At 43.1% G+C, this 26,454-nt stretch overlaps 1 protein-coding gene and 1 pseudogene across 2 annotated transcripts in view; both read right to left on the bottom strand.

Moving 5' to 3' along the window:
- Positions 1 to 26,454, bottom strand: part of MOCOS (molybdenum cofactor sulfurase) — a 1,370,999-nt gene that overhangs the window by 970,226 nt on the left and 374,319 nt on the right. The gene's annotated exons all lie outside the window — the stretch shown is intronic.
- On the bottom strand, positions 13,992 to 14,109 carry LOC134930301 (5S ribosomal RNA; annotated as a pseudogene).

The raw sequence follows: 26,454 nt of genomic DNA on the forward strand, positions 1-26,454 counted from the left end.
CAACATTATCACCGCATTTGGCGAAAATATGTTGCGTGGTGCGAGGATCGGAGTGCTCCGACGGAGGAATTTCAACTGGGTCGATTCCTACATTTCCTGCAATCAGGATTGTCTATGGGTCTCAAATTGGGAACTATTAAGGTTCAAATTTCGGCCCTGTCGATTTTCTTCCAAAAAAGAATTGGCTTCAGTTCCTGAAGTCCAGACTTTTGTTAAGGGAGTGCTGCATATACAGCCCCCTGTGGTGCCTCCAGTGGCACCGTGGGATCTCAATGTTGTTTTGGACTTTCTCAAATCTCATTGGTTTGAACCACTAAAAACTGTGGATTTGAAATATCTCACATGGAAAGTGACCATGCTACTAGCCCTGGCTTCGGCCAGGAGAGTGTCAGAACTGGCAGCTTTATCTTACAAAAGCCCATATCTGATTTTCCATTCGGACAGGGCAGAACTGCGGACTCGTCCGCATTTTCTCCCTAAGGTGGTGTCAGCATTTCATCTGAACCAACCTATTGTAGTGCCTGCGACTACAAGCGACTTGGAGGACTCCAAGTTGTTGGACGTTGTCAGAGCTTTAAAAATATACATTTCAAGGACAGCTGGAGTCAGGAAATCTGACTCGCTGTTTATACTATATGCTCCCAACAAGTTGGGCGCTCCTGCGTCTAAGCAGACTATTGCTCGCTGGATTTGTAGTACGATTCAGCTTGCACATTCTGTGGCAGGCCTGCCACAGCCAAAATCGGTAAAAGCCCACTCCACAAGGAAGGTGGGTTCTTCTTGGGCGGCTGCCCGAGGGGTCTCGGCATTACAACTCTGCCGAGCGGCTACGTGGTCGGGGGAGAACACGTTTGTAAAATTCTACAAATTTGATACCCTGGCTAAGGAGGACCTGGAGTTCTCTCATTCGGTGCTGCAGAGTCATCCGCACTCTCCCGCCCGTTTGGGAGCTTTGGTATAATCCCCATGGTCCTTTCAGGAACCCCAGCATCCACTAGGACGATAGAGAAAATAAGAATTTACTTACCGATAATTCTATTTCTCGGAGTCCGTAGTGGATGCTGGGCGCCCATCCCAAGTGCGGATTATCTGCATTACTTGTACATAGTTACAAAAATCGGGTTATTATTGTTGTGAGCCATCTTTTCAGAGGCTCCGCTGTTATCATACTGTTAACTGGGTTTAGATCACAGGTTGTACGGTGTGATTGGTGTGGCTGGTATGAGTCTTACCCGGGATTCATAAATCCTTCCTTATTGTGTACGCTCGTCCGGGCACAGTACCTAACTGAGGCTTGGAGGAGGGTCATAGGGGGAGGAGCCAGTACACACCACCTGATCGTAAAGCTTTACTTTTTGTGCCCTGTCTCCTGCGGAGCCGCTATTCCCCATGGTCCTTTCAGGAACCCCAGCATCCACTACGGACTCCGAGAAATAGAATTAACGGTAAGTAAATTCTTATTTTTAGTGCCTAAACCTAACCTTCCCCCATCTGTGGCTGGATGTGAGCGCTTCCCGCAGGAGAATGTTCGGGATTCCAGGTATTTTGACGCCGGCATCTGAGCTCCGTCGGGATTTAGACACCAGGCTTATTGTGTTGGTCGGGATTCTGGCATCAGTATTTTGACCGAGGGGGGTTTACACCCGATGGTATATTAACTGCATCCCCCCTGCTCTAGGCCTCCGCCAACCACTTAATTCTACTGTAGTTTTAGTTCTCTGCTATACATCTCCTGATACCCTCCAAGTCTGCAGTCAATCCAGTTCCAGGTTCCAGCTGATCATCATCTCTATAGATGCAAAGGAATTACATCAAATCCTCTTGCGTTCAACACTGATTAGGAGACGACCATATACCAGATCCTGACAGTATGTATCAAACATCAACATTCAAATAAAAATATATTCAGTTGGAGTGACACAGGGAATGGCATTAAAAAAGGAGAGGTTATTACTCAACCACACCAAAAATATACGTATTTTCATAAAAGGTCTCCAAAAATACTAAATACAGATACTGTAGTTCCAAAACATAGATGCATAATCTCCTATAGTTCAAAAAGAACTCTTGTAAATAGGTGCTAGAAAAATTGCAATCATAAAATCACAACATAATTATATTTCCAAAAGTTCCACACTTACATCTCCATAAATAGCAACACTATAGTACACTACACCAGTCACCATAAGCAATGTGAATAAATGTGATGTCATTATGTGACTGGCGGTCAGGAGATCGCTGGTCACAATACCACCACCTACATCACGATCCTTGTAAATCCTGACAGTCGGCATGCGCTCGACACCAAACACTCAAGGGGCTATGTTGCGCTGGCCCATCCTCCCACGCATTCTGCGGTCAGGATCCTGGCGTCAGGATGCTGACCAACGGGATCCCAGCTGCCGGTAATGCCTACCCAACACGAATAAACAAGGCTTACATCATAATGCAGGGTGTATGGTTAATGTGACGTTTCAGTTATACAAGCCCTTTTTCAAGCATATTAGCCAAAGTCAAGTACTCATAAAATAGCCATATCAGGTAGTCAAAACCTACCTGTAACTCAGGGACCCCTTAAATGATCCACACATGCTGAGAGTGCACGCATCTTGCCTGGAACGCACACACTGGATGTGCATCATATTTACAGTTCTCTATTACCAACGGGCAGGGGGGAATCACACACAGTGCAGCATCACAGCACTTCATAGTGCAGAAGTGAACGCTGCAAAATGACTACTAATAGCACATACTAATATACTGATTGATATATATATATATATATATATATATATATATATATATAAAATATACCAATAACAAATGGTATAAGGGGCCTGATGTTAATTTTTTGTGTGACTTACTGGAAATGGTGTTATGTAAAAATGATTTTTATTGTGACGGCAAACATTACCTTCAGTTGGCATGGTGTGCGATGGGGTCCTCTGTTGCCCCATCGTACGCCAATGCCTATATCAGAGGTTCTCAAACTCGGTCCTCGGGAGCCCACACAGTGCATATATAGCCTATATGATAGCAGTAGTGAAAGAATTTTTTTGCCAATCCTGATATTGCTTCGAATGTGTTCTATTATTCACGCTATATTGACGACATGCTGTTGTTTTGGCGTGGTAGTGGTGAAAGCCTTAATTCTATCTTTGATTTACATAATCAGGGTGATAGTCCAGTTAAATTGGTTTGTAAAGTGAACTCTAGTGGTATTGATTTCTTGGATGTAAGAATTGAGAAATGCAATGAGGGTTTTAAAACCTCTCTATTTATCAAGTCCACTGACCGCAATACGCTACTGCTGTCTACAAGCCATCACCTTATGCCTGTTCGCAAGGGGTTGCCGTTTTCCCTATAAGAGGGAAGCGTTGTTGGAGGTTAAACGTAAAGTTCTAGCCAGACCCAGGTCTAGTACTTTGGCATCGAAGGGCGTTAAGTCCATTGCCAATAAAATAATTTGGCCGAGTAGATACAATGTAGCTAGTAACAAGGTTAGAAGGGCAGTGCAGACGTATTGGCCCATTGTGTCATCTGATAATGACCTTGTGGGTCTGAATGATAAACGAATTATGTGCAGTCACTCTAGGGGAAGGAATATTCATGACTTCATGGTACATACAGATATTACTGATTTTGGTAAGCGTAGCTCCTCTTCGTTCCTTGGTAGCGGAAAAGCTGGTTGCTTTAAATGTCTAGGTTGTGTGACATGTGGCTATATGCTTACGGGTGATACTATTAAACACCCGTTCATGAATAAGTAATTTAAGATCCATCAGTATGTTACATGCTCTTCGAAGTTTGTTGTCTTTGCTCTCATATGTCCCTGTTGTAAATATTATATTGGTAAGACCGAGTGTGAATTTAAGGTCAGAATGGGGCAGCATAGATATGCTATTAGGGAAGCAGTCTTGTCTGGTAGGAGTGAGCAGCCAGTGGCTCGGCATTTTGCCTTGGCTGGTCACTCATCGACTTCACTCACACATAAAATTATTGACAATATCCCACTGCTGTGTAGGGGAGGTAATCAGTCCAAGCTGCTTTTGCAGCGTGAAGCAAAATGGATCTTTTTACTAGATACCCTTAGCCCTAAAGGCCTAAATGAGAATAGTGGGTTGAATAGTTTTGTTTGATCTATATGGATTGTTTATCTATTTAGGCTGTCAGATAGCTTATCGTTTATTAATTTTTCAGTTATATTCACTTCTTGATTGGATTGCTGCTGTTGTGCTTCAGCTTGGTTTTTATTAATGTTGTTGAGGTGCAGCTCTTTTATTAGGCTTGGTACATATTAACAGTATTAAGTACCTCCTTATAAGAAATTCACGGAAACACTGTTTTATGTTATGTGAGCCTTGTATATTTGGATGTATACTGTTTCTATGGTGACGGGTTGCACTGGTGATGTCATCAAATTGCGCACAGCATAGCGGAAGAGACGCCGGTGGCGCGGGACAGCGTGGTGAATGGTGAGCACATAAAGTGGTGAGTGTATGTCATTTTGTATATGCCCTGATGAAAAAGCGGATGCTTTGAAACGTTGGCAAAACAGGCTCTTGTCTTGTCTTTATTTTACCTGAGTACCGCCATACATGTTTATCTACATTGGGGAGCTGCAGAGTGTTTCTTTAACGGAAGGCAACGGGAGAAGTATTTTGAACTTTTTCGGAGTGCCGTGCTTGATGATATATATATATATATATACACTTCCTTGGAGAGGGCGGCACTCAAAGACTTGGCAAACGGTGTAGGTGAAGAAAAGCCCCGCAGGGCACCTGCGGGGCTTTTCTTCACCTACACCGTTTGCCAAGTCTTTGAGTGCCGCCCTCTCCAAGAAAGTGCATGTGAGCAGAGGTGTTACACTCTGAAGGGAGGGCACCTGAGCAGTAATCACGTCAGTCCGGAGTGCCGGGGTCCAGGTTGTATTTGTATATATATATATATATATATTTATATTTATTTATATTATAGAAAACAACTATATTAATACAGTATATTCAAAATATGCTCAATAGAAGAATATATATTGCATTCTGTAGGCACTCCAGGGGCAATCGGGCACACATGGGTAATGGGGCAACCAATGTCATTTAGGAAAATGTTTTTATTTTAATCAAGTGCAGCAACACAGTGTGCAAGGATGCATGCCAGTATAGGGAGGGGGGTCAAGGGGAGCAGTCTGTGTCATGGACTGCAGCGAGCTGAGGGAACTAATACCGTTTGGCCATTGTCTGCATGTGCCGGACTTTAGTGCTGCTGACTTGGGCAGGCAGCTGGCAATTTGTGGCTACTCAGGGTCCTGACAGTCTCTACCAGCTCATGGTAGACAAGACTTAGGTCAACCACTATTGGTCGACATGCAGTAGGTTCACATGGTCACTAGGTTGACATGGAAAAAGGTCAACATGAGTTTCACATTTTTCATTTTTTTAACTTTTTCATACTTAACGATCCACGTGGACTACGATTGGGAATAGTAACCTATGCAGAGTGCAGCGGTAGCTGAGCGAGGCACCCTGCCCGAAGCATGGCGAGCGAAGCGAGCCAGGAGCCACAAGATGGCAGATACATCAGTATACTGCAGTCATTTAGGAAGGACCCATCTGACATAAGTACACAGAAAAAAAAATAGTGACAGGTGGGAGAGGAGTAGGATTAAGCTGCAGGGCAAGAATCAGAAGATCCATTCTCAGCATTGCTTACCCCGCAGCCTAGCCTGCCAAGTCAAGCTCTGAAAAGCTAAGCCAGCACAGTTCTCATTTTGTTGCTTTTTTCAGGGAGAGGTGTATAAAGTCTTCTAAAGTATGGTGAAATGGGCAAGTGGAGACATTGTCCATAGCAACTATCTTCTACCTATCATTTTATAGAAAGTTTTCCCACAGTATCTCTGATTTTCCCACATTTGGTTTTTCCTAAATAAAGCCGATTTAAAATATGCTTAAAACTGGATTTTTGGCATGTTTTCGAACTCTATTAATAAGCCCAATGTAAGCACAAATTTAATAACAGATAATTAGGGTTATGCAATTAGCTCTCTTTTTTCGCCTATGTGAAAAAACAGAGCTTTTTTGCTATTTTTAGGGCGAATGGAGATTTGCCCTATGCATTACCAGGGCTGGATTTTCACCTAGGTGAAAAATGCCTTCACTGGTGAAAAACACGTGGATCGGCGAATTCACTCCCGATCCATGTGTTTTGGCGAAACTGCAAGCGGTTTTCGATGGTTTTTGGGGCCATTTTCACCAATGCAGATTCACCTACAAAACATCTCTGCTCAGCCATCTTCTCAAACATGGTTAGATATGCATCTATTCATCAGTCTCTCATTTTTTGAAGGAAAGGACTAGCTCGTATGGAGCTGGCTGGAACATTTGGGGAAGCATTTCCAGGCCATGCTGCGAGATGCTGCACCTCCTCTTTAAGAATTTCATTGTCCTGGTGCTGTTGTTTCCATATCTCCTCAACCTCCAATTGATGTTCCCTGGAGGCTTCTTGAGGGACCCTTGTGGCTTCCTGCTGCGCTGCTGTCACTTGTAGCAAGGCCTTAATTATGTCCTCCATGTTGTCTGGTTTTTCTAGCAAATTTGCAGCCACTTTCACCCAGGACATGTACAGTATCAATACTGGTTTCCAAAAAAAGGGTATGGCCCGTTAATTGTACAGATTTCCACAGTCGCAGACAAAGCACCACTTAGACTTGCTTCTGTGTGTGAGGCACACCAGCTCCCAGAATACATATGAAATCCCGGCAGTCGGGAGGTCACACTGTGAGAAAGCCTCTGGAGAGTATTGCACATGCAGTTTTACCCCGTGCCATATTTTGCTTTAGTCCAGGCTGACACAGACCTGCTCTCTACAGGGCTCTCAAAGCTGCTGCTCTCTTCATTTATGTTCAGATCATGCAAGCTAATTCTCCACAACATGTTATAGGGTCAGGAGAACAGGTACCATCTCCCGGGGTAGATGGAAGTGCGCAGCAGCTGAAAGATCACACAAGTCAGTTGCTTTGGTGCAACTGACCTCAACTAGTTTTATTATGTAGAGAAACAGAAAAAAACATCAAAGTAAATAACTTGCCATATACAGTACACATAATAATCCTAACTTACTAGAAAAAAAATACAAGAAGTTTTCACAAGGCACAGCTCACTAATTTTCAATAGCAAGTTTTCTCTCACAGAGACTCCATAGTCTCTCCTTTTCCCCCAGGCAGTTTGAGAGAGAGCGCTGATCAGGCTGATAGCCTTTTTAACACACCCATACAGCTGAAAGCCCTAATTAGCCTTCTCTGGGGCGAAAGGCCCAAAGACAAGAACTGGGCCAAATGGATGGCGAACCCACCCTCTCTTCTCACATGCAACCCCAGATTCCTTTCCTGGTATTAATAAAAGCCAAAAGCTCTTATCAGAGCCAATACAATATTCCTGGGGTTTTAAAACACATAGGTAAGAAACCTAGTGTAAATATACCTGCCTTCCACTATTACTCTATTGCTCTTGTCACAATATAGTAAAATTGTTTTGTGATATTATCTAACTAAACGAGCATTTTTTAATAACAGTATTTTAGTTTTCCTTTGCCAAGACACTAAATACAGTTTAAACAAGTCACATATTTTTACTGCAATATTTTGAAGTAGCTACAGTAATTCTATTGTATATGAGACACATAAATATAGTATACTGTATATTTCTGATATAAGATCACTTTTCTAAAATAACAAAATGTTCATGTTCATTAGCTATTACTATGACATTCTGAAGGACCACAATTCCTATTGTCCTTTGTTGAGTTACCGTGCAAACATTTCCCAGATATAGCCATGTGAACATATCAATAACTTTGCATTATTTAGCAGATAATGACATTTAGCTAAGGAGGCCACTTGCTTCCTGAAATTTTCAAGGATGATTAATTTTTCAGAAGGGATTATGTGCTCAGAAAAAGTCAGTGCATTATTGAAATGTGTCTTCAGTGTTTTTTAGCTAATGTTAAAGCTTAATGCATTGTCTGATATGTAAGAAAGGTTTGCTTTGATTTTAATTTACAGTCACTTTTTAAAAAGCAATTCTGCAACTTATGTTGAATATTAGACATATTTATTTTCTGTTTTGTTTCATATATATATATATATATATATATATATAAAAACAAATATAAAACCACAGCACTCGACACCCCAGAGGCGGGGTGCAATGTCTGCACTCACCACTTATAGGGTGGGGTGCATGTAGCCCATGGCCACCTACTTAAATATACTGTATACAAACAGAAAATTCAGCACTCACCATAACAAGCTCATTTATCCTCACAACATGTTGTGAGGATAAGTGAGCTTGCTATGGTGAGTGCTGAATTTTCTGTTTGTATATACAGTATATATATATATATATATATATATACAGAGAGAGAGAGAGAGAATTATTTGGAAAAACAGACAACACTGTTGGGGAACTATAAGTAATACATCTAATTGATAAATCCAGACCTGCATGGCTCGTTCTAAAGAAAAAAGATACACATTTAATAATACATACACATAAAGAATAAAATGCATATGTTAACATTCAAATGACATTTATTATTCACTGTTACCATCCAAGAAAAACAATACAAAACGCTATCTCAAAGATGTATAGTCCAATTACAACAACCAGGGAGTGTCATTTCTTTATATCAGAATTACTGTGGGCAGATTATGAGTAAAATGCCCAGGTTAGGTCAGTAAGCAGCATACAGTACGTCTTGGAATGGTCACTGCAAGTGAAAGTCTTCGGTGAGGAGAAATTTCAAGAGTGTAGATCCAATAGTGTTTGTAGTTGGTGAGTAGGGATGTGTGCCAGCCCAAATTTGGTTTTGGGTTTTGGATCTGTTTGACTGTGTTCTGTATTGGTTTTGCCAAAAAAAAACCTTGAAGGTTTTGGGTTTGGTTTTGGTTCTGTATTTTTTTTTTTTTAGACAAATCATAAAAACACCTAAAATTACTGAATTTTGGCCTGATTTTGTTCATGCAGTATTATTAACCTCAATAACATTCATTTCCAGTCAATTTTGACCACCTCACAGTTCACAATATTGTTTTCATCCAGTTTAGGCCAAAAGGTGGCACTGAGGTAGCTGGATGACTAAGCTAAGTGGCAGAAGTGGGCGGCACAAACATGTGGCATTTAAATTTCCAACATGGCACAATCTAAGAAACAAAATAGCAGTTCACTGCAGTGGCAGAAGGGTATCAGTTAGCAATGCTCCAAACAGCGCATAAAGAAAAGAGGTGCAATATGGAATTGTCCTTGGTCCCTCCCACCCATCCTTATGTTATATATATTAAACAGGACATGCACATTTTAGCAAACCAATCACTTCAGCGACAGGGACTGCCACTTGTGGCTGAAATGATTCGTTTGTTTGGGCCCCCACAAAACAAGCTGCCAATGGTCTCTGCGTGCACAAACTGGCTCTACATTGGCAAGATGACGTCATGATAACCATTATCTGATTCCTCTTCCCTCATCAGTGTATACATCCTTAATTTGTCCCCGCTGCAATCCACCATTACTAGTGCCCCTGTATTTTTTGGACGTAATTGCAGGTAAAGGTCTTATTTATTTATTAGTTATTATTACCAGTTATTTATATAGCGCACACATATTCCGCAGCACTTTGCAGAGCATATTTTGACCATTCACATCAGTCCCTGCCCCAGTGGAGCTTTCAATCTATATTCCCTATCACATGTACATGCAGACACATTCACACTAGGGTTAATTTTGTTGGAAGCCAAATAACCTACCAGTATATTTTTGGATTGTGGGAGGAAACCGGAGTACCCGGAGGAAAACCCACGCAAGTATGGGGATAATATACAAACTCCACACAGTTAGGGTCATGGTGGGAATCGAACCTATGACCTCAATGCTAACCATTGCACCATCCGTACTGCCCTGAGGTCTTCCTTGTGGATTTGGTTATTCATTTTAATGAACATCTTTTCCACATATTGGGACAGTAACGTCCTACACAGATTGCTGACAGTTGCTTGAGCAACTGAAGGAGATGTTACTGTGTCACGTGCCACTTGAGCTGACAATTTGTTCACCAACAGCTCTTTGCACCTTTACAGATTTGTGTCCATCAGAAAGGAAGATACAACATATTACTTAAACCTAGGTTCAAGTATGGTAACCAAAATATAGTTATCTGATTTCAAGAGATTGATGATCGTTGGTTCTGGGCAAAGCAAATTAAGGGCTTGTTCTACAAGTCCACATACCTCAGCTACTCCTTTACTTTCTCCAGCTGCTTTTGCAATAGTCTGATTAGGGGAAAGACCTGACTCAAGCTGGCAGTGTCTGAACTAACTTCACATGTGGCAACTTTGAAGGGTTTGAGAACCTTGCACAACACGGAAATTATTCTCCACTGCGCTTGACTAAGGTGCATTCCTGCACCTTTCCCTATGTCGATGTGTAGCTTTGGATGGCCTTTTGCTGCTCCTCCATCTGCTGAAGAATATATATGGTTGAATTTCAACTTGTTACTACCTCTTGCTTCAGCTGATTGCAGGGCAAATTCAACAGTTCTTGCAAGTGCTGCAATCTTCTACATGCAGTTGCAGAATGGAGAAAATGTCCCGAAATTTTCCGGGCCACCGACAGAATTTCCTGCACACTCCTATGATTTAAAAAAAAAAATTGCACCACCAAGTTAATTGTGTGAGCAAAACTTAGGACATGTTGGAATTCACCCAGATGGAATGCTCTCACAATATTGGTGGCATTGTTCGATATCAGAAATCCCAAGGAGAGTCCAAGTGGGGTCAGCCATTTTGCAATGATTTACCTGAGTTTTTCTAAGAGGTTGTCAGTAGTATATCTCTTACTGAAACCGGTGATGCACAGAGTAGCCTGCCTCTGAGGAAACGACCAGTGTACGTAGGTCGAGAAACGCGTCAGGGTCTTTTTGGACTTGGGATCCCGGCACTCTCCATTTATGCTGTTGACATCTATCACAATTTCTGCACCGCACCAGTGGATCCGTTATCATCACAGCCACCTGCAGTGGTCCGCCTTGCTAAACGGGGACCGTGGCCATCATCTATTCCACTCGGGAGTTTGCGGTACAGCCGTCTGATGCATGGTGGTTTATCAGTGCCGTGAAGCTGAACTCATCCGGATGCGGTAAGCGGCTATCTCATTGAAAGATTTCCCAAGTGTGTTTTAGGGAGAGCGGTAGACGGAGCCGCTGTAAAACACACTGAAAGACTGATTTTTACATACAAAGCTGCTATCCATTTGGAATATAAAGTGCTGGAGCAAGCAGCACATTTGTTATTTAATAATCCAATAAAAGTGATTTTCCGGAATAAACAACTTTTTAGAGAAGTGAATAATCTGCAAAAGTATTTTAAACACAAATTGATGAACCCACTGCTCTGAATAGAAGGAGCTTTTGACTGCATAATTCGGAATCCATCATTGCATTTAATGGACTGTAAGCTGGAGGATCCCATTTGTTCATAATTTTATGTTTTATTAATTGCACATACATTTAATATATTGTTTGGTTTTTTTGGTGCAGTTTTAATTAAATATTGTTAATTTAGTCTGCTTGCGCTCTCTATTTTCTTGTTTTCTGCCTCTGAATGAGCTGGCATGTGTGAGATGCTGCTGTTGGTGCTGCTGAAGGCAATACATCTACCCAGTGGGCTGTTAAAATCATGTAGTCTTTAGTTTGCCCTGTTCCGCTTGTCCACAAATCCGTGGTAAAGTGGACAGTGGTCACAACGGCATTTCTGAGGACACTAATAATGCTTTTTTAATGTCATTGTACAGGCTGGCAATTGATCTTCTAGTGAAGTGGAATCTAGATGGGATTTGGCAACGGGGACACAGTACTTCAATCAACTGTCTAAAATCTACCACATTAATGGTGGATAATGGACACATGTCTAATACCAGCATAGTTGTTATGGAGTCAGTAATCCGCTGTGCAACTGGGTAACTGCTGTCAGTGCCATTTCTAGGCAACTTGGCTCCCAGTGCGAACAGTAAAAAATGTCCCCCCATAGATATAAAAAAGAACAATTTTGTCGCTCGATACTGACAAGGGAGCGTGATCTTACTACAATGGGCGTAGCCTCACTTAAAATGTACGTGGTCTCACTGAAAACGGGCGTGGCCTCACAGGAAAAGACTACCTTACACCCCAGTTTTTGACCCTGCAACAGACCTTGGCCAGGAATTTAAAAAATGCCACCATATTTAGCCCCCACAGTCAGGGCTGGCTCCAGGCCTACTAGCACCCTGAGTGAGAAATTCTGATGCATCCCTACAGGGCCGAAACTAGGATTTTCGTCACCTGGTGCAAGGCAGTAATTAGCCCCCCCCCCCCCCCCAAAAAAAAACACCCCCCCCCCCCCCCAAACACCCCCCCAACAGAAAAAAAAGAAGAAGACCCTGTCAGACTAAAATAATTAGATTATCAAAATAAAAATTAAAAAGGGGATACTACTGGACAATATTCCCTTATGTGCCTCAAATGCCCTATGCGTCACATGCACCTCCAGCAGCGTGTTTAAATACATGCTCCTCTACATTCCCCTATCCACTGCACTACTATACTATATCCCATACAAGCCGAACTACATCACTACACTACATGCCCCTATACACTGCATTACATACCCTATATGCTACACTACATCACTACCCTACATACCCTTATATGCTACACCACATCAGTGCACTACATGCCCCTATATACTGCAATACATTACTACACTACATGCATCACTACACTACATCCCCCTATAAGCTACACCAAATCCCCCCATCTGGGAGGCAAAGCGGAGGTTGAAACTGCTAACTGGGAGCACAGTGCCGATAATAAAGTCTGTCTTTAAGCTCACCACAAAGCTGTTGTAGTGATACTTGGTGAGATTTGGAGCTTTTCCAGGCTCTAAGTTTCCACTGTCAAGTGGATAGCTAGCAAAGTGAACCTCTGATTTCTGTAACATCGGTGACTGCACCTGTTAACAAGCATAAGCCTGGGGCAATGTGTCCTCTCAATGTGGTATAGCCTGCAGCTAGTTATTGGTTGGTGCTGGGCAGGCAGCAAAGATCATAACCTGCTGAAAAACACAGCATCAACAGCTCGCTTGTACTTTGCACTGCACGCTAGCCGCAGCACTGCATGGCAAAGAAGAGAGTTTAAGACAGTAGCCTGCATTGGAAAGATCCCAGGTACTGGAGCTCACCCACACAGCGTTGGAGCCATCTCCGGGCAGACAGGTGGGTCAGAGACACTGCCCCAGGTGCCGTCTGCTGTCTCACTGGAGCAGCACAGCACTGTCGGTAGAAAAAAAACCCCACAAACCCTGCTCCTCTGTAACTCCTCAGCACCCCCTCTAATCCTGCACCTGGGGCGCATGCCCCCTTAGCGCGCCCCCCCCCCCCTAGTTACGGCCCTGCATCCCTAATGCGCTCCTGGAAAAGTGAATGTGGCCTTGCAACTTTACATCAAACTATAAATATATTGTCACCCCCACCTCTACACACAGAATTAGCAGCCTTACACATAACGCCCCAGTAGTGTTCCTTACATATAATGTCCCCAGTCTAGTGTCAGATACACATGACCCCAGTAGAGTGCCAGATACACATACGCACCCAATAGTGCAGTGTCAGATACACATATGCCCCTAATAGTGCCAGATACGCATGCCCCCAGCAGTGCAGTGCCAGATACACATATGCCCCCAGTAGAGCCAGATACACATAATATGTCCCCAGAGTGCCAAGGATTTTGACCTTGTCGGGATTTTGACTGTCGGTCAATTGCTGTCGGGATTTCGACTGTCGGGATTTTGATTGGAGGTAAATTGACTGCATCCCAGGCCAATATGTTCTCAAAAGAGACAAAAAATGAGGATAGCAGAAATGAAAGGTGTGAATCTGCTTTCAGTGTTAGACTGGACTAAGATCCAGAACTTACTACACCGGGTATTCTCAGGAGGTCCCCCTCCTGATACTTGCCCGGCCCAACACTTTATCGCTTCCAAGACCAGACGAGATTGGGCAATTTAAGTGTGGTTTGGTAGTAAATTAAAATGCATCTCCTCCTGAATCATTGATGAGAGTTCAAGGATGTGGAAAAATTGCTAGGGAGAATATTATAAGCACAGATATATAGATAAATGAGATGGATCTGCTGTTGGTGTTAGACAGCTAAAACCTGTCAGTTGAAAAACTGCCGCAGGGAATGTTAGTATTAAGCTGAATCACCAATGAGAGTCCTGGAAAGGCAGACAGAAAAGGAAAATATAGTGTTTACTATATTGTGTAATTGTCAATATTGCTTCTGTGAACCAATATTCATAGAATAACTATTTATAATTTTCGTTTTTCTAAAGGTAGCAGGGAGTTAGCACTTAGTAAAAAATGGGGGTGGCTGTGATTGAGAATCTCACTCAGTACGTGTCGTGCATGATGTATGCGCACCTGGAACAACAGTTCGAGTGTGGGTACATCTGTGCGAGATGTAAGCGAACGGCCACCATGGAAGCCCAGGTAACTGATCTAGAGCAGACCATTATGCGACTGAGGAGTATTCACAATCTCGAGCAAAGTTTAGATAGAATGGTGGAGAAGTTGCAGGGGGGAACACTGGGAGACGAGGATGACCAGGTAGACAGCTGGGTCATGGTTAGAAGGAGGAAGAAGAGGGTCAGGGGGAGACAGGACATCTCTGATCTGCCAAACCCCAACAAATTCGCCCAACTGGACGAGGATTCTGGGGCTTGCAGTGAGGAAATGATGGAGCCGGAGGAGACAGTTCCCTCCAGTACAGATGGGAAAAAAGATAGTGAAGTACCTACTCAGATTGTGATGGTAGGGGATTCTATTATCAGGAAGACAGACAGGGAAATCTGCTACCGGGACCATGATCGCCATAAGGTCAGTTGTCTCCCGTGTGCTCGGGTACGGCACATTGCAGACTGGGTAGACAGATTGTTGGGAGGGGCTGGTAAAGACCTGGAAGTATTGGTGCATGTCGACACCAAAGACAAAGTTAGCGGTAGGTGGGATTAACAAAGACTATAGGGAATTAGGCAAGAAATTTAAGGCAAGGATATCTAGGGTAATATTCTCTGAAATATTACCAGTGCCACGCGCTAGTCCAGGGAGACAGTGGGAGATTAGGGAGGTAAATGTGTGTCTTAGAGACTGGTGTAGGAAGGAGGGGTTTGTGTTCTTGGAACACTGGGCGGACTTTTCAGTCAGGCGCCATCTTTTTTGTCACGATGGATTGCACCTGAATGAGGAGGGGGCTGCGGTGCCGAGGGGCAGGATGGTTATAGGGTTGGAGGAGCTTTTAAACTAGGAGCCTGGGGTAGGGTTTAGATAGAAGCTACAGGTCAAACAGTGAGAACAGAAAGGGTGGGGGTAGTGAACAAAATGGGGGTGGCGAAGGGGAGAGGGAAAGTTCAGCTGTCAAGGGTAATTGCAGGGGTATTGACACAGGAATTACCGACAAAAGTATTGCCCATGGTATCCCTAAATTATTAACTTATGACGATTATGGTTCAACAGTACAGTATATAGAAAATGATGTCCATAGCATTAGGGAAAATACCTTCACCGGGTGGGGGTTTAGAAAGACCTATTAGTCAAAAGGGGATAGTAGTAAAATAGGCTGTATTAAGTATGATGGGGGTGCTAAGGGAGAGAGGAGAATAACAGTCGGTAGGAGTAATTCTAGAAAGGCACTTGTAAATAAGGATAACATACCATTAAAACAAATGGGCAAGGGAAATATTAAGCTAAAATGTACGCTTGGGAACGCAAGAATCCTATCAGGTAAAATAGGGGAATTGGATTGGTTTGTATCAAAAAATCAATATGATATTATTGGTATTACGGAAACATGGTCAGACGACTCTCACGACTGGGTTGCAAATTTGGAGGGATATTCACTTTTCAGGAGGGATAGGGCTACCACAAGGGGAGGAGGGGTATGTCTCTATGTAAAACCATCTCTAAAACCAAACATAATAGATGTTTTTTACAAGGGGACTGGAGATAACGTGGAATTGCTATGAGTTGTGATCACAAGTGGGGGCCTTGAAGCAAAAAAACTAGTCATTGGCACATGCTACAAACAAGCAGATATTAGCGTACGTGATGAGGAACAACTCTTACAGCAAATTTAAAAAGCTGCGGGAATGGGGGACATCCTAGTGTTAGGGGATTTCAATTATCCTGATATAAATTGGAGTAATGATTTGTGTGTAAAAGCTAGGAGCAGCAGGTTTCTAAACACATGATTAAAGGATCAATACTTGTCTCAATTAGTTGAGGACCCAACCAGAGGTAATAATATCCTGGACCTAGTTATTACCAATAATGTGGACATCGTATCAAACATTACAGTGGGGAGACCTTGGGAAACAGCGATCACTACATGATCACATTCTACATCAGTTTCAAGCAACATAGCTATCAGTGGCGGATCTAGACTTAACTTTTAGGGGGGGGCGGTTTAAGAATTATGACTCCTCCCCCTAATCATAGCCCCTCCCACTTAGTAATGCCCTTCCCGTTCGCTTCTAAAAATTTCCTATTGTTGCCATTACTAATAAAATGTTGCCAGTTAGTGGAGAGAACCCTGCGCACTGGTGATACAGACTGGCGAATCGCCATTCCTTCCATCAGGGGTGGTAGAGGATAAGACAGTAGGGCAATTTAAACATGCATGGGATAGACATAAGGATATTCTTACAAAGAAATTCAACATTGAAGCACACTGTATGAGCTGAAATTCACATTATAGCACACTGTATGAGCCAACGTTATAGCACACTGTATGAGCCAAAATTCACTTTATAGCACACTGTATGAGCCAACGTTATAGCACACTGTATGAGCCAAAATTCACTTTATACAACACTGTATGAGCCAAAATTCACTTTATACAACACTGTATGAGCCAAAATTCACTTTATAGCACACTGTATGAGCCAAAATTCACTTTATAGCACACTGTATGAGCCAAAATTCACTTTATACAACACTGTATGAGCCAAAATTCACTTTATAGCACACTGTATGAGACAAAATTCACTTTATAGCACACTGTATGAGCCAAAATTCACTTTATAGCACACTGTATGAGCCAAAATTCACTTTATAGCACACTGTATGAGCCAAAATTCACTTTATAGCACACTGTATGAGCCAAAATTCACTTTATACAACACTGTATGAGCCAAAATTCACTTTATAGCACACTGTATGAGCCAAAATTCACTTTATAGCACACTGTATGAGCCAACGTTATAGCACACTGTATGAGCCAACGTTATAGCACACTGTATGAGCCAAAATTCACTTTATAGCACACTGTATGAGCCAACGTTATAGCACACTGTATGAGCCAACGTTATAGCACACTGTATGAGCCAATGTTATAGCACACTGTATGAGCCGAAGTGCACATTATAGCACACTGTATGAGCCAAAATTCACTTTATAGCACACTGTATGAGCCAAAATTCACTTTATAGCACACTGTATGAGCCAAAATTCACTTTATAGCACACTGTATGAGCCAACGTTATAGCACACTGTATGAGCCAATGTTATAGCACACTGTATGAGCCGAAGTGCACATTATAGCACACTGTATGAGCCAACGTTATAGCACACTGTATGAGCCAATGTTATAGCACACTGTATGAGCCAACGTTATAGCACACTGTATGAGCCAATGTTATAGCACACTGTATGAGCCGAAGTGCACATTATAGCACACTGTATGAGCCAAAATTCACTTTATAGCACACTGTATGAGCCAATGTTATAGCACACTGTATGAGCCAAAATTCACGTTATAGCACACTGTATGAGCCAAAATTCACGTTATAGCACACTGTATGAGCCAAAATTCACGTTATAGCACACTGTATGAGCCAAAATTCACGTTATAGCACACTGTATGAGCCAAAATTCACGTTATAGCACACTGTATGAGCCGAAGTGCACATTATAGCACACTGTATGAGCCAACGTTATAGCACATTGTATGAGCCAATGTTATAGCACACTGTATGAGCCAACGTTATAGCACACTGTATGAGCCAATGTTATAGCACACTGTATGAGCCGAAGTGCACATTATAGCACACTGTATGAGCCAAAATTCACTTTATAGCACACTGTATGAGCCAATGTTATAGCACACTGTATGAGCCAAAATTCACGTTATAGCACACTGTATGAGCCAAAATTCACGTTATAGCACACTGTATGAGCCAAAATTCACGTTATAGCACACTGTATGAGCCAAAATTCACGTTATAGCACACTGTATGAGCCGAAGTGCACATTATAGCACGCTGAATGAGGCAACAGAATGCAGGGACATAATGCCGGGAGAAGAGAGGAGGGGGGAGAAATGGGACACACACACACCTAATCATTGATGGAGGCCGGGTCCCGCCGCGATATTGGGAACGGGTGCCGAGCGGTGCAGCGAGGCGGAGGACGAAGACAGAGAGAGAGCGTCCTCCTGACGCGCGTACAGGAAGGAGGGGGCGTGCTCAGATCAGAGGTCACTGTACGCGCGTCAGGACGCTCCTCTCTCTCCTCGTCCCCCGCCGCGCTGCAGAGCTCTCCAACCCGTTCCCAATACCGCAGCGGGACCCGGCCTCCATCCCGCTGCCGGTATATGTAGGGGAGGCGTTCGCCCTGATCGCCCCCCGCTAAATCCGCCACTGATAGCTATAAGGGAACAACTAAAACATTTAACTTTAGAAAAGATAACTTCAATATGCTGAGGCAGACACTAAATGACATTGACTGGGAAGTTTTGTTTCAGGGTAAGGACACTTCTAAAATGTGGGAAGCTTTAAAAGGGTTGCTCGATAACAAAATTCACAAATTCATTCCCATGGATAATAAAAGCAGGAGTACTAAACACAAACCAATGTGGCTTAATAAGGAGGTCAAAAAATAAATGGCTAATACGAGGCATGCTTTCAAAGCATTTAAATCAATTGGAGGGGAGGAGGCATTCCATTATTACAAGAAATGCAATAAAATATGCAAAAAGGTTATAAGAGCAGCTAAAATTGTAAACAAAAGCAAATCGCTATAGAGAGTAAAGACAATCCTAAAAAGTTTTATCAATACATAAACAGTAAAAGGTTTAAAAAAGGAGAACGTAGGCCCATTAAAAGATGAACTGAGAGCCTTGATAAACGATGTCAAAATAAAAGTTTTTTTCATCCGTATTCACCAGTGAGGATCAGAAGGTGACATTAGTGCATAACGACAGTGAAGGTAATGACTCTTGACTAGATGCTTGTTTAAGTGAGGAAGTAGTCCTGGAGAGACTAAGCAACATAAAGATTATTAAATCACTGGGCCCAGATGGTTTTCACCCGAGGGTTATTATGGAGCTTAGGGCACAGCTAGCAAAACCCTTATACTTGATTTTCTATAGTTCAATTAGATCTGGTATGGTACCGAGGGATTGGCGTATAGCTGAGGTAGTGCCATTATTTAAAAAAGGGATCTAAAAATCATCCTGGGAACTATATACTAGTTAGTATAACCTCTATAGTGGGTAAATTATTGGAAGGAATTTTGAGGTATAGCATAGAGCAGTGATCTCCAACCCATAGCTCGCGAGCTACCTGTAGCTCGCAGTAGTATTTTCGGTAGCTCACAGAGCACATGGGCTTGGGCAGTCACTGGCACTCCTCCCTTCATTTTTAATATGGTGCCATCCGTCAGCGCAGTAGTATTTTCGGTAGCTCACAGAGGGCACGGGCTTGGGCAGTCACTGGCACTCCTCCTACCTTCATTTTTAATATGGTGCTGGCCGTCAGCCAATCAGACCTCGTGGACCGGCAGTGGCGGCACCTGATTGGCTGCGGGACCGCAAGTTTTGATTGGCTCACTTACCGGCACCATATTTTAAATGCCCGCCGCTGCCGGAGACTCTGTCACCCTCACCGCAGCCGCTCTCCGGACTTCACAGGAGAGGCGCATGCTGCGCCCTCCTCCCCTTCCGTCCCTCATACAGGAAGAGCAGCACCGGTGGCAGTAGAAGAAGCCAGCAAGGGTTAGCACTGTGTGGGCACTGTATCGGACACTGCGGGGGGGAATTTTATCTGGCGCTGCGGGGGGCATTTTAAATTGCACTGCGGAGGGAATTGTATCTGGCACTGGTCGGGGCATTGTATCTGGCACTGCTGGGGGCATTATTTGCGTATCTGGCACTGCTGGGAGGCATTATTTGAATATCTGTCACTGCTGAGGGGCATTATTTGTGTATCTGGCACTACACGGGGGGGCATTACACGCACTTTTCTGAGGTCACACCCACTTTTGCAGGAACGCACGCGCATTGGGGGGAGGGGGGAGCTCCTTCAGAGGTTTTCTTTTCCAAAAGTAGCTCACAAGTAGCTCTGTGAGGGACAGATCGTGTCAAACTAACCTAATTAGCTTTTTCGAGGAAGTGAGCAATAATATCGACCAAAGCAAAGCAGTGGATGTGGTATTTTTACATTTTGCAAAAGCCTTCGATACAGTGCCTCACAGGAGACTGATCATCAAATCAAGGGAACTTGGACTAGGAAATGCTATTTGTACATGGATAGGTAATTGGATGGATAACAGAGTACAATGAGTAGTGGTCAATGGAATGTTCTCCAGCTGGGCACCAGTAGTCAGCGGAATACCACGAAGGGTCCGTATTTGGCCCGCTACTATTCAATATATTTATTAATGATCTAGGAATAAGCCTGGGAAGCACAGTGTCAATCTTTGCAGATGATACTAAACTGTGTAAGGTAATTAATTAAGAAATCGATGTGGAGTCTCTACAGAATGACTTACTTAAACTTGAAACCTGAGCGCTCTAAATAGGGAATGAGGTTCAATATTGAAAAATGCAAGGTTTTGCTCTTTCGGATTAAAAAACAAACTTGCATCTTACACACTTAATGGGGAAAATATAGGGGTAGCAGTAGTGGAAAAAGATTTGGGGGTGCTCATAGATAATAGGCTTAATAACAGTTCCCAATGTCAAAATGCAGCAAAGAAGGCAAGTAAAGTCCTTGTGTGTATAAAACGGGGTATTGAGACAAGGGACGAGGATGTAATCCTGCCGCTGTACAAATCATTGATACGTCCGCTTCTGGAATATTGTGTTCAGTTTTGGGCACCATATTATAAAAAAGATATTGAGGAACTCGAAAGAGTTCAAAGGCGCACTACTAAGCTGAGTAAAGGGTTAGAGACACTGGAGTATGAGGAAAGGCATCCTAGGTTAAATATGAATTCCCTTGAAAAGAGGAGACATTAATATCTTCAAATATGTAAAGGGTCAATACAAAGAGTTAGCAGGGGATTTGTTTATTAATACAATTATGTATAGGACACGTGGGCACTCACTGAGGCTAAAGGAGAGAAAGTTCTGTACAAAATGTAGGAAAGGGTTATTCACGGTAAGGGCAATAAGGATTTGGAACTCCCTGCTGGAGAAGATAATAATGGCAGACTCTGTAAATGCATTTAAAAACGGATTGGACAGTTTTTTTTAGCTGAAAAAAGAATTAAAGGCTATAGCATTTAATATATTGACATTATGTATATGGTAGTGATACAAAATATAGTTGTCAATAGGTACCAAACCATTATTTAGGCTAGTGCATTATAATGTGCACTGCTTAAAACAGAATACAGTTTGAACCCGATGAGCTTTTTCCTCTTTTCAACCACATTAACTATGTTACTATGTGACATATAGTAACATAGTTACTATAGTTACATTCATTCTGTTATTCAATTTCTGCAGACTCTGACATCCAGTGATGCTGCCATGGCCACAAAGTATGTTATACAGTACCTCTTGTGCTGCCCATGTTGGGCCACTTCTTCAAAATTTTACAGGGACGCTTTTAGTTCCAAATCCGCTCCTAGTCTGCAGCAAAAAATGCAAGGAAGGACGCAGTTGTGTACAATCAGACCCTATGAGGAGGGATCCGCCCCCACAACTGACCCCACCCCCTCATCAGACAGCACCTCCATTAGCTGCTTCCATAAATTTCTGTTTTTTAATTACAATCCGCCCCTGGCTACAGTACACATCTTATGATTATATAGGGAGAGGGGGAACATGGTTACCCAGATAAAATCCACCACTCAGCACTGTGTCAGTGAAGCCAGATGCAGTCCGTGACTGCACTGGCTTCACTGTGACTGGCAGTGACTTCCTATTGGAAGTCCTACCTGTCAGTCACAGACACAAGGCAGTCCCATTTGGAGGTGTCTCCTCCCTCTGGAACTGCCAGACTGGGCTGCGATAAGCAGAGGGTTGACTTCCAGTAGGAAGCCACTCCTTGCCTTTAGTGCAGCCTATTCTGACTTCTATTAGCTTCAGTTGGTGTAGTCCATATAAGCCGGGAGTTTGTGGATGGGCAGTCGCATCATGGCATCTGCGCATGCACTGGCACCGCACCTGCCGGATCCATGGAACAGGTACTGTACATTGGACTGGCTATCTCCTCTCCAACATTGTGGTAGTGGCAGGTCCTGCTGCTGCTCAAGAGTGTGCAAGATCATTTTATATACATTTTGTCACCCATACTTAATTCTACTGTACTGTAAGTTTAAGTCCTATGTCATAACTTTTTTTTTCTAAATAACCCAGATCTTAAGACATTTAATGAGATCATTGTGAGAAACCACGTCTCAAGAGCCACATTCTCTGCTTCAGCTTCTACTGGTGCTGCTATTAGTAGCTATAGTAGTAATAATAATAATAATAATACCAGGAAAAAACATAATTTTTCACAGAGACTCATTGATTGACAACCTGCAGACATTTGTGAGGCGATGAAGGGGACCACACTACAGAATGGGGGCATGTTGCCTCCATTTTGTAGACACGTCTTGACCAGGATATGATCTTCTGATGCAGATTTCCTGGCCCAGGCAAAGTAAAAACAGCAGAAATCCTGAGTAACCTGCAGCAGCAGCAGATCACAGATCAGGAAGCATCTATTTACACTAGACACCTCCTGTAGTATTTGCATTTTTACACGCAGCAGCTGCATACAAAAATGGAGCTGTTGTACAGTATGTACTGAGTCCATCTCTAAATCAAGCCTTTAGTGCAGAAATCTGAAAGGTTATTGTTATAACATCTGGGGAGGCTTAAATTAAATTCCCAACTTCTTGTCATCAGAGATGAGGATGATGCCTACAACAATAATGATGAAATTGTCAAGGTCAGCAGTGATGAAGATTGAGCCTTAGGCCAAAAAATATATCTTTTTTAATTATACAATTTTTATGTTTATTTTAAAACAACTATAGGGTGTTGGTTATCTTTACTTTAGGTCATATTCAACTTATTTTATATTTCTTTTGTGGGGTCCCAAAAAGAAAGCAACACTGTCTGTAATTCCAAAAATTTGTTTGCTTGCTGGAAGCATACATATTTCAAAATTTCCATTCTCAGCGCAGTTATAGATTCATGTTTCTTGTTCTAATTGAGTGTTACATTATTAAAATAAAATACAGAATAATAAATAATATAAAACTGAAGACTGCATGATGCTCATGAAATGCTCTATAAAGCCCTCTCTCAGCACGCTGATACCTCCTTTGAGGGCCTTGAGGGGAGGGCGTGCTCCAGCCATGGCTCTGCACAAGCAGCATGCAGCCTTTATTTTTAAGAAAAGGGATTAAGGGAGACCGTAAGGTGAGGGGACTCTTTCTATATGTCTGCATCATTTACACTTCAGCTGTACAGCCAAACATTCTTAATTCTTGCCGATGAGGATGCCCATGATGACAGTCAAAATTTTCAAAGGACACTCTGTTATGTACTTGCAGAATGATCGACCAGATGATCATATTGTGGACACTGTCTGTACACAGTAGCACTATATGGCTTTGTCCAGTTTGTCATACACTTATATCCACCTTTGTGCCTACTGTTTACCTTCCATTGGGGAAATGGAAATGTAAGCAAAAGATACAAAAGTGACTATGAGTGTACAGCAGACTGGATAAAGACATATACGGTTACTATGTATAGTGTCCACAATATGATCATCTGGTCAATCATCATTTTTCTAGTAGTACTAGTACAAGTAGTACTAGTAAACTAAAGTGTCCTAATTCTGATTATTGGTCATAGGCCCTTATTTAGATCTGAACGCAGCCGCACGGACACTCGCAACGACCACATCCAGGTGGTCTGTGCACGCACACCGGCCGTTGTGCGCGACCTTACACATTACGGCCGCATCCCTGAAGGATGCGGCCGCAATGTGATTGAAAAGCACGGGCATTGCGGCGGTGAAGTTACGGCATTGCTGGGGCACCGTTGGGAAAAATAAGAATTTACTTACCGATAATTCTATTTCTCGGAGTCCGTAGTGGATGCTGGGGTTCCTGAAAGGACCATGGGGAATAGCGGCTCCGCAGGAGACAGGGCACAAAAGTAAAGCTTTTACAGGTCAGGTGGTGTGTACTGGCTCCTCCCCCTATGACCCTCCTCCAGACTCCAGTTAGGTACTGTGCCCGGACGAGCGTACACAATAAGGGAGGATTTTGAATCCCGGGTAAGACTCATACCAGCCACACCAATCACACCGTACAACTTGTGATCTAAACCCAGTTAACAGTATGATAACAGAGGAGCCTCTGAAAGATGGCTTCCTAAACAATAACCCGAATTAGTTAACAATAACTATGTACAAGTATTGCAGATAATCCGCACTTGGGATGGGCGCCCAGCATCCACTACGGACTCCGAGAAATAGAATTATCGGTAAGTAAATTCTTATTTTCTCTATCGTCCTAAGTGGATGCTGGGGTTCCTGAAAGGACCATGGGGATTATACCAAAGCTCCCAAACGGGCGGGAGAGTGCGGATGACTCTGCAGCACCGAATGAGAGAACTCCAGGTCCTCCTTTGCCAGGGTATCAAATTTGTAAAAATTTACAAACGTGTTCTCCCCTGACCACGTAGCTGCTCGGCAGAGTTGTAATGCCGAGACCCCTCGGGCAGCCGCCCAAGATGAGCCCACCTTCCTTGCGGAATGGGCCTTAACAGATTTAGGCTGTGGCAGGCCTGCCACAGAATGTACAAGTTGAATTTTGTTACAAATCCAACGAGCAATCGACTGCTTAGAAGCAGGTGCACCCAACTTGTTGGGTGCATACAGTATAAACAGCGAGTCAGATTTTCTGACTCCAGCCGTCCTTTAAATGTATATTTTTAAGGCTCTGACAACGTCCAACAACTTGGAGTCCTTCAAGTCGTCTGTAGCCGCAGGCACTACAATAGGCTGGTTCAGGTGAAACGCTGATACCACCTTAGGGAGAAAATGCGGACGCGTCCGCAGCTCTGCCCTATGTCGAATGGAAAATTAAATAAGGGCTTTTATAAAACAAAGCCGCCAGTTCAGATACTCTCCCGGCCGAAGCCAGGGCCAGTAACATAGTCACTTTCCATGTGAGATATTTCAAATCCACATTCTTTAGTGGTTCAAACCAATTGGATTTGAGGAAATCTAAAACTACATTTAGATCCCACGGTGCCACCTTAGGCACCACAGGAGGCTGTATATGCAGTACTCCTTTGATAAAAAACTGGACCTCAGGGACTGAGGCCAATTCTTTTTGGAAGAATATTGATAGGGCCGAAATTTGAACCTTAATAGATCCCAATTTGAGACCCATAGACAATCCTGATTGCAGGAAATGTAGGAAAACGACCCAGTTGAAATTCCTCCATCGGAGCACTCCGCTGCTCGCACCACGCAACATATTTTTGCCAAATACGGCGATAATGCTTCGCGGTGACTTCCTTCCTTGCCTTTATCAAGGTAGGAATGACTTCTTCTGGAATGCCTTTTCCTTTTAGGATCTGGCATTCAAACGCCATGCCGTCAAACGCAGCCGCGGTAAGTCTTGAAAAAAACAAGTACCCTGCTGAAGCAGGTCCCTTCTCAGAAGAAGAGGCCACGGATCGTCCGTGACCATCTCTTGAAGTTCCGGGTACCAAGTCCTTCTTGGCCAATCCGGAGCCACTAGTCTTACTCCTCTTTGCCGTATAATCCTCAATACCTTTGGTATGAGAGGCAGAGGAGGAAACACATATACCGACTGGTACACCCAAGGTGTTACCAGCGCGTCCACAGCTATTGCCTGCGGATCTCTTGACCTGGCGCAATACCTGTCCAGTGTTTTGTTGAGGCGAGACGCCATCATGTCCACCATTGGTTTTACCCAACGGTTTAATAGCATGTGGAAAACTTCTGGATGAAGTCCCCACTCTCCCGGGTGAAGGTCGTGTCTGCTGAGGAAGTCTGCTTCCCAGTTGTCCACGCCCGGGATGAATACTGCTGACAGTGCTATCACG

Source organism: Pseudophryne corroboree, chromosome 5 (genome assembly GCF_028390025.1).
Source record: "Pseudophryne corroboree isolate aPseCor3 chromosome 5, aPseCor3.hap2, whole genome shotgun sequence".
Classification (NCBI taxonomy): domain Eukaryota; kingdom Metazoa; phylum Chordata; class Amphibia; order Anura; family Myobatrachidae; genus Pseudophryne; species Pseudophryne corroboree.